This window comes from Vulpes vulpes, chromosome 16 (assembly GCF_048418805.1).
Source record: "Vulpes vulpes isolate BD-2025 chromosome 16, VulVul3, whole genome shotgun sequence".
Lineage (NCBI taxonomy): Eukaryota > Metazoa > Chordata > Mammalia > Carnivora > Canidae > Vulpes > Vulpes vulpes.
This window is the reverse complement of record NC_132795.1, coordinates 79,515-89,050: the sequence shown is the minus strand read 5'-3', so window position 1 is coordinate 89,050 and position 9,536 is coordinate 79,515. Positions and strand designations below refer to the sequence as shown.

The following is a 9,536-nucleotide window of genomic DNA, read 5'->3' as shown; positions in this document are numbered from 1 at the left end:
ATTTCTCACTAGTTCATAGTGTCTTTCTCTGCTCTGAACCCATAGGCACCCTAAACATGGAGCCTGTGAGTGTCTTCCGTATGGGCTCCCGAGGCCATGGTGCGCTCCCGGAGGGCTGTGTGTGAGACGGGGATGCATGGGCCTCGTGTTTTTCAGGAAGTATTACAAAAACAGTGTTCCAAGGGCTGTGGCCGCTCTGGGTTCCGCCTTCCAGATGGTGTGTGATGCAGCGCATGAGGACTTGAGGAGTTAGGAGGTCACCCCTTCTTTCCACGAAGGAAAAGTATTTTCCCCATAAAGACCCGTGTCCTGACATGGGCAACAGGTGCTGGAAGCAAGTGCAGGCAGCGATGCTGGTTCCTTACTCTGAGGCCAGAGTATAAACGAGTCTGGCTCAGAAAGAAAACTGAACAACATATCCACGATTCTGCCTTAAAAAAGAGGTAAACTGAGTCTAGTTCAAAGCTGTTAAAAAGATGAGTTTACTCAGTAGTAGCCAAGGAATCGTGATTCAGGGGCATCCTATGGGCACAGTGCGGCCGCCGGGGGCTTGGGCCTGGGCTCCAGTCAGAGCAGACCAGACCAGACCAGACCAGACTGGAAAACTGGCCATATTGTGCGGAGGTGCCGCGGCTGCAGCTTCTACCTGAGTCTCGGTCTGGCCGCGGCCGGCAGAGTCCCGGGCTGGGGAGGGAGCCGCAATGTCTCAGGCTGTGCAGACAAACAGAACTCAACCATTAGGCAAAACATGGGAACTCAGTGTATATGAATTACAACGAACACCTCAGGAGGCAATAACGGATGGCTTGGAAATTGTGGTTTCACCTCGAAGTCTACACAGTGAATTAATGTGCCCAATTTGTTTGGATATGTTGAAAAACGCCATGACTACAAAGGAGTGTTTGCATCGTTTTTGTGCAGACTGCATTATGACAGCCCTCAGAAGTGGCAATAGAGAATGTCCTACCTGTAGAAAAAAGCTAGTTTCTAAGAGATCACTAAGGCCAGACCCAAACTTTGATGCACTCATCAGCAAAATTTATCCAAGTCGTGATGAGTATGAAGCTCATCAGGAGAGAGTATTGGCTAGGATCAACAAGCACAATAACCAGCAAGCGCTCCGTCACAGCATTGAGGACGGACTGAAGATACAGGCCACGAACAGATTATTACCACGAAAATGGTAGTGGAGCAGAAGATAATGGTGACAGTTCTCACCGTAGCAATGTTTCCACGCACAGTATTCAGGAAGCAGGACCTGGTAACAAATGGACCAAAACATCTGATGATTCTGGGCTTGAGCTTGATAATAACAACGCAACAGTGGCAATTGATCCAGTAATGGATGGTGCTAGTGAAATTGAACTAGTATTCAGGCCTCATCCTACACTAATGGAAAAAGATGATAGTGCACAGACAAGATACATAAAGACTTCAGGTAATGCCACTGTTGACCACTTATCCAAGTATCTGGCTGTGAGGTTAGCTTTGGAAGAACTTCGAAGCAAAGGAGAATCAAACCAGATGAACCTTGATACAGCCGGTGAGAAGCAGTGTACCACTTACACAGCAACAGCCAGGGGGCAGTTCACTGTATTAAATGGCTCTTTTTCTTTGGAATCGGTCAGTGAGAAATACTGGAAAGTGAACAAACCCATGGAACTTTATTATGCACCCACAAAGGAGCACAAAGGAGCTTTTACTAAAACCAAGTCTGAGAATGAACTTTTTTTTATAGCCTATTTCTTTAATATTGAAGTTGTAATGTCTTTACTTTTATGGACAGAATCATGGATATGTTGTTCAGTTTTCTTTCTGAGCCAGACTCGTTTACACTATTAGAATCTTTTCCCCTTAATTGAAGATTTCCTTTTCGAAAGGGACTGCAATTATTCAGGATTTTTCTTTCCTTTTAAAAATATATCTATGAATGGATAAAGAAGATGTGGTTTATGTATACACTGGAATATTACTCAGCCATTAGAAACGACAAATACCCACCATTTGCTTCAACGTGGATGGAACTGGAGTGTATGATACTGAGTGAAGTAAGTCAATCGGAGAAGGACAAACATTGTATGTTCTCTTTCATTTGGGGAATATAAATAATAGTGAAAGGGAATAGAAGGGAAGGGAGAAGAAATGTGTGGGAAATATCAGAAAGGGAGACAGAACATAAAGACTCCTAACTCTGGGAAAAGAACTAGGGGTGATGGAAGGGGAGGAAGGCGGGGGGTGGGGGTGAATGGGTGACGGGCACTGAGGGGGGCACTTGACGGGATGAGCACTGTTATTCCGTATGTTGGTAAATTGAACACCAATAAAAAATAAATTTATTATTAAAAAATAAAAAATAAAAATATATCTAAGTTGTATGTTTTCATGAAGTATGGTTCCATTTGGAGCACCCTTTTGATGGAGGAATTTTTCATAGTTCTGTATTCTTAAGTGAAGATTCAGTTGGCTATCTTTTCCCTCCCCTCAAAAGCTTTTTAGGCCTACAGAATGTTAATATGTATTTTGACTTTTTTTCCTGGAGTCTTGTATATTTATAGTTTTCTATATAAGCTGTAGTATTTTCATGAAGACCAAGGCTCAAATTTACTATACTTAAAAAACAATTCTCATAGGATTATTATTTTCATGGTATTTTCTTCCATAATATCTCATTTTTTTAAAAAGGTTCTTTATGAACTTAGTGTCCATTGTCATGCAATGTTATTTTTTTCCATTTTTTCCCTCTAATTTTGGAATTTCTGATCCTGGGAAAGAGAAACAAAATGTCAAGTTCTTTGAGAACTTGGTTCATTTACAGATTTCACTGAAGAAAGGAAAATTAAATTGGTCTTATGTAGTCTTCAAGTGTGTATTTAAAGAGGTCTTTTTCGTATTAGCTTTACTGCCACTTCAGTTCCTTTTTTATGTGTATTTGATGGTTTTTTTCTATTAAAGTACCAGAGATATGGAGATATTTTGCACTTTAGCCTGGATGAAAGTACAAGATATGTTCAAAGCTTCCCTAATTCTTTTCTTACTGATAGCCAAGTAAGTTTCAAGAATAGCATGGCACATACACTGGCACATAAAATTGGAAGAGAAAAACAGTTTGTTTCTATTAGGATAAATGTGTTGAGCATTTTGGGTGGCCCTGTCAGTTTATAAATTTGGTGCTCTGCTAATCACACTCTAGAGAAGCAAGTTAATGGAGCTTCAGCCCTGCCCTAGTGGAAGATTATTCTGTAGAAGAATGTTAGCAAATAGGGTAAAGTCATTCTACTCTTCTTAATTTAATTTTATAATGAGGAACAGTGTTGGGCTTTCGGAGCCAAGGTTTTTTGAAAACAGATTAGAAATAAGATTGACTTGTGTGTTACTTTTCATCATTGTCCTGATTCCAAGTATGTTCCAAGTTTATTAGAGTATTTACAAAGACTTGATTGCATTGAGAAATTAACTCCAAAGGGGTTTTTTTTGCTAGGGGTGAGTAGTCCTCCAGTACCATTTTAACTAAATAACCTGTGTAGTAGTCATTGTAAATATTTCTGTCATTTTTGACAGATTGGGGCCAGCTTGGTGTTTGAAATCTTCAGCCCAATATGAAAACTTAAAGGCTCATTAAATTTTTTACCATTTTATTGAAAATATTTAAAATCTGTTTTTACAGTTTTATCAGTCATCTGTGTCATGAAATTTGAAGACCACTAAAAATCAAGGGAAATTTTGTATTCAATTCCTTTTCTGGTGTAATGTTAAGTTGCATAGATTATTAATGCATGTCCACTAAATATAACCCTAGTTTTGTGATATAACTGCTTAGATTTTATTGGTGATATTAGATTAGTGGTTGCAGACTGGAAAACTGCCCAACTGGACAAGACCCGTCCAGTCGCACAAAGGAGTATTCAGCTTTTTTGGTGAGACCAACCTGACGGGGTCATTTAAGTAAATTCCAGTATTTTTTAAATTTTAATTTTATTTATGATAGTCACACACAGAGAGAGAGAGAGGCAGAGACATAGGCAGAGGGAGAAGCAGGCTCCATGCAGGGAGCCCGAAGTGGGATTCGATCCCGGGTCTCCAGGATCGTGCCCTGGGCCAAAGGCAGGCGCTAAACCGCTGCACCACCCAGGGATCCCCCAGTATTTTTTTTTAAGATTTTATTTATTTATTTATGAGACACAGAGAGAGGCAGAGACACAGGCAGAGGGAGAAGCAGGCTCCATACAGGGAGCCCGATGTGGGACTCGATCCCAGGACCCGGGGTCGCTCCCTGAGCCGAAGGCAGATGCTCCACCACTGAGCCGCCCGGGGGCCCCAGGTGTTGTTTTCTTGCGGGCACATGCGCGAGGTTTTCCGCTTGTGAAAGGAGTCCTCCCACGGGCATGCCGAAAGCCATGGCCCGGGCTGACTCCCTGGGGAGCCTGGGTCTTCCTGGCGCTGTGTGCTCGCTCCCACGCAGGGTGCTCTGCAGCAGGCCTCGCAGGGGCCCAGCCGGCGTCACCTGCAGCTGCCGGCTCTGGTTTTGCCGTGGACATTGGACGGTGGCCCACGTCTAGATCTCGAGGCTCTGAGACTTCACATTCAGCAGGGTCAGGACGTCACCAGGTCCCTTCTGCGGAGCAGCGACGACCCAGCCAGGCCTGAAAGCCAGACTGCAAACATTCTTCAAGGCTGCTGACAAGCACAGTCGCTGCGGAACGTGTCATGGTGGGAGCTGCGGGGGTCCCCGAGCGAGCCTGGGCCCCCGCCCTGCACCCTAGGAGCGGCGCCCCAGGACACGGTTGTCTGCCCAGGCCACCGGAGCCGGCGGTGAAGGAGGCCCACCCAGCCTGAGAGCCCAGCCCAGGAGGAAGGCCTGCCCACGGGAGCTCCGCACACCCTCCAGCCCTGTCGCGCCCCAGGGAAGGACCTCCTGAGACAAGGCCTCCGGGCGCGGGGGTTCTCCACTTCTGTTCCCGCATGTTCTCTGGTGGCTTTTGCTTCCACGCACCCCGAATGAAGAGAAATGTGAAGAACACAGGGCCGCCGGCACGAGCGGGGCAGGCAGAAGGAAGGACAGGATGTCCCGGCGCACCCCTGTCGGGGGGTGGCCCGCGCCCCGCACAGTGAACGCGGGCGCTATGAAGGCAGTGCGGTCCCCGCAGCCTCGTGACCTGCAAGCTGTGGGCCCCGCGGCCTCCTCGCAGCCGCTGCTGGGTTGGGGGAGCGAGCGCCGAGGCCGCGTCTGCGGGACCCTGGGCTGCGTCCCTCAGGCCCCGAGCATGTCAACAGCCACATCAGTGCGTCGGTTCATAGACTGTGTTTACGTCCAGTATGCAGCCCAAGCATATTTGAAACTTATCCAAATTTCCATGAACGCTGTAGGCCCCAAGGGCAGCGTGTATGAGCTCGATGTCTTCAGGGTGAAACCCTAAAACTGAGACCCAGTAATGATGCTCCCAAGATTTGCACTTTCCCCAGCTACGACCAGGAAGGCCAGCGGGGAAGAGCCCTGTGCAGCAGCAGCATCAGGGATGAGTTAGTGGACCTGCTGCCGAGCGATGGGACGTGGGTTGGGAAGGGTCGCCGGGTTTTCTGAAGCCCCGTGTGGGCTGGATTGTGCCCTCGCCCCCCAAAACCAGATATGCTGGAGTCCAACACCCAGGGCCTCGAAGCACAACTTCACTTGGAAAAAGGGTGTTTACAGAGGTAAGCAAGTCAAAGTGAGGCCATCAGAGCAGGTCCAGGGGAAGATGGCAGTGGTCCCCCCGAAGGGGGACCTGGACGCGGAGAGGGCAGCCAGCAAAGGGAGCCTCTGGGAGCTGAGACACCGGCGGGGACATGTCCTGCCCGCACCTGCAGAGGGGCCTGGCCCTGCCGACAGCCCATCTCGGACCACAGCCACCAGCACGAGAGGGCGCACGCTCTGCGTCCCAGGCCGTGCGGCTCCGGTGCCCGGTCCAGGCCGCCGTGAGCCCGCTGCAGGCCACTGGGACAGAGCGGGCAGCGGCAGCTCGGGCTCGGCCAGCGGGCCGCCTCCACCTCCCAGCGTCCTTGCCTAAGTGTGCAAGCTCTACGCACAGCCGCTTACACGTCAATGTAGACGCAGATACGGATGGATGATGGCTGCACCTGTGTCTTCCTCCGATCGGGCAGCGCCAACAGCCGCATCTCTGCCTCACAGCTCCGGAGGCTCGAGCCTGCGCCCGGCGTCGCCAGAGCCCACGTCCTGCAGCTTGGTAGGCGGCCGCCTTCTGGGGTGCCCTGCATGCACACGGCCGGGGAGGGCGCAGGGTCCCATCGTCGGGCTGCACCTCAGGCCCCACGTCCGGGGTGGGCGTCAGTTCACCCACGCGGGACACGCAGCCACTTAGCCCGAGGAAACCTGCCGGGACGACTTGCCCTCCTCACCGGGAGCCCGGGCGGGGCAGCGAGGACGATGCTGCATCCTCGTGTTCTCCCCCCTGGGGGACGTCGTATGGTGATTGCAACCTGGACACGTGTGTCCCCAGGCTCCAGGGCCACAGGGCGCCTCGGGGACGCCCCCATCACCCCAGGGCTGGCTCTCAGGCCCTCGAGGGGTTTTATATACAGAATTCACAAGCTACTGCTTACACTGCTCGATGCTCACCTGCGTGGCCGAGTTCCAGTCGATGGGCCTGAACCGGATGGCTTGCCGGGGTCCCCGTGGCCCCCACACCCTCCCGCCCAGGCCCTGGGCTGCGCGGATCAGCCACGTGCTCTCGGCCGCCAGACCCCAAGTCCCCGTCGCCCCCAGTTGCCCCAATTTGAGGTGACGGTGACAGCCACACTTGCCAGGCCGGACCGTGGCTTCGCCTTGCAAGACTGAGGCAGCCCAGGGCCTGCAAGGAAGACGACAGCGCTGCGCGGACCGAGTCCTGCGGCCTCATCTGTTCTCCTTCTGTCACACACGGGGTGGCCTAACTACTCGCGCGGCCACGTGACCTCAACACGGGACAGGGCAGTGGCCTCCATACCAGGACGGGACCGGCACCAGCCGCAGATGATTTGGGCCGCTTGTGGGGGGTGCATTAGCCGCAGGTGGGACTTCAGCTCCCAGCAGCCCGGGGCGCAGCAGCGGGCACACAGACCACGTGGGGAGCGGCCCCTCGGCTGCCAGAGCTGCGTGTCACCCCCGTACCGGCTCGGCTTTCAGGACCTGCGGGCGGGCCGGGCGGGCCGGGCAGGCAGCCTTGCCCCAGTGACCAAGCACACCTTTCCACGGACTCAAAGCTGCCCAGTGCACACACCAGGTGGCTTATTTTTATTTTTATTTTTATTTTTATTTTATTTTATTTTCTCAAGTATTCCTCATACCTGGCAAGGAGCCCAACACGGGTCTCGAACTCATGACCCTGAGATCAAGCCCCGAGCTGAGATCAAGAGTCTGACGCTCAACCAAGTGAGCCACCCCAGCACCCCCACAGAAAAGAGTCTCTCGATAATAAGACGAACGCTCCCGGACGGGGCAGCGGCTTCAGGGATTCCTCGCACACTCCCCCCACGCACACGCCCTCCCCCCACGCACTACCCGCCTCGCTTCACCCACTCACACCCACACCTGCTGCACTTGCTGAGCATTTTCAAAGTGAAGCACAGATGCCGGTGGTCTGGACTCTGAGCCCAGCCCTGCAGGGCGCATCTGCCACAAGTGAGCACATCCGATGGCAACCCCGTGACACCTTTGACCCCCTGAGGCGGCACCACACAAACCCCCTAGAGACGCTCAGCTCAGCTCACACTGAGACTTTCCCTTTGGCCCCAGGGATGCGTTCTGGCACCGCTGGTGTGAGACAGCCTCCAACCAGGGTTCACGCAGCAGGGGGAGCGGTTGGAGCCTCGCTGTCACCCGCAGGCACGCCATCCTGCACACTGCAGGGACCACCGGCGCCCCGCTCGGGTCCCGCCTTCTGCATTGGGCCAGCTGCTTCTCGGTGGCTCCATGCAGGGTGTTCCAGGACTGTCCCCCTGAGGCCTGCACATCTGGCCCCCTGAGGCCTGCACTTGTGGCCCCTGAGGTCTGCATATCTGTCCCCTGAGATCTGCACATCTGTCCCCCGAGGCCTACATATCTGTTTCCCTGAGGCTGAACTTTTGATCCCTGAGGCTGGTATTTCTGACCCTAGAAGCCTGCACATCTGGCCACCCCGGAGGCTTGCACATCTGTCCCCCTGAAGGTCTGAACTTCTGACCCATGAGGCCTGCACATCTGTCCTCTGAGCCTGAACTTCTGACCCCTGAGGCCTGCACATCTGACCCCTGAAGCCTACAAATCTGGCCCCCTGAGGCCTACACAACTGTCTCCCTGAGGCTTGCACCTCTGTCCCCCTGAGACCTGCATATCTGGCCCCATGAGGCCTCCACATCTGTCCCCCTGAGGCCTGCACTCCTGACCCCTGAGACCTGCACTTCTAACCCTTGAGGCCTGCACATCTGGCCCCTGAGGTAGCACATCTGTCCCCATGAGGCCTCCACATCTGACCCCCTGAGGTCTGCATGTCTGTTCCCTGAGGCCTACATATCTGTTTCCCTGAGGCTGAACTTCTGACCCCTGAGGCCGGCACTTCTGACCCTAGAAGCCTGCACATCTGTCCCCCTGAGGCTACACATCTGTCAACACAGGATGTTGATCTAAGGCCTCCGCTGGCCAGAACACCTCATAGATGACAGCATAACAGGCAGCCTCACTCAGGAGAGACCCCACCAGCCACCACATACAACTATAATGACAGTACAATGGGTAGTGAGAGACAATTAAATTAGAAAGTGAGGGATGGGGGGCCTCGGTGTCTCAATGAGGTAAGCATCTGACCCTTGGCCTCAGTCATGTCTCAATCTCAGGGTTGTGAGTTCAAGCCCCAGGTTGGGGTTCCACTTGGTGTGGAGCCTATGCAGTAGTAACAAGAAAGAACGTCCAGTGTTAGCAGCCCTGCTGAGAGTGGAGTCCAGGGTTTACTAGGTCCACAGGGATGGTGCTGACAGCAGAGTTGTGTCAGCAGCGAAACAAACTTCAATCCCCTTAAAGCACTTGTTCTGGGCACAAAGCGTTGCCCATCTCCCAATGGAGGAGGCTGCCCTGGGGTTTGGGCCTCCCGTGGGGGCTCATCGTTCTTCCTAGGAGTCCAGAACAGCACTGGAGAGCAGTCTGCCTGGTCAGAGGAGGGTGCCTGTCCCTCCTCCTGAACACTGTGCAGAATGTAACCAAGTGGACTTGTACCACCTGTCCAGGTGAACCGCACCAGGTCCCATCCCACTCTGCAGGCCCTGGCCACTGCTGGGGTTGCCCACTCTGAAGACTCTGAGTGCAGGCAAGGCCCCCAACCTCCAAGACCTCTCCAGTGCAGTCCATGCTAGTGGAGACACGGTTGGCCTGGGGCTGGTTTCACATCGGGGTCACCCAGGAGGGCACAGGGCAGCGGAGGGATGAGGTGGGTGCTCCTTCCTGTCAGCAGGGCTTCTGTTGCCCTTACTGAGCAAATCATTTGGGAAGATGTCTGACTTCACATGTTATTATCCACCTTAGAGTAACACAAGGG

At 52.7% G+C, this 9,536-nt stretch overlaps 1 pseudogene; it reads left to right on the top strand.

The window, feature by feature from the left end:
- Positions 1 to 491: 491 nt before the first annotated feature.
- On the top strand, positions 492 to 2,183 carry LOC112922435 (E3 ubiquitin-protein ligase RING2 pseudogene; annotated as a pseudogene).
- Positions 2,184 to 9,536: the final 7,353 nt, after the last annotated feature.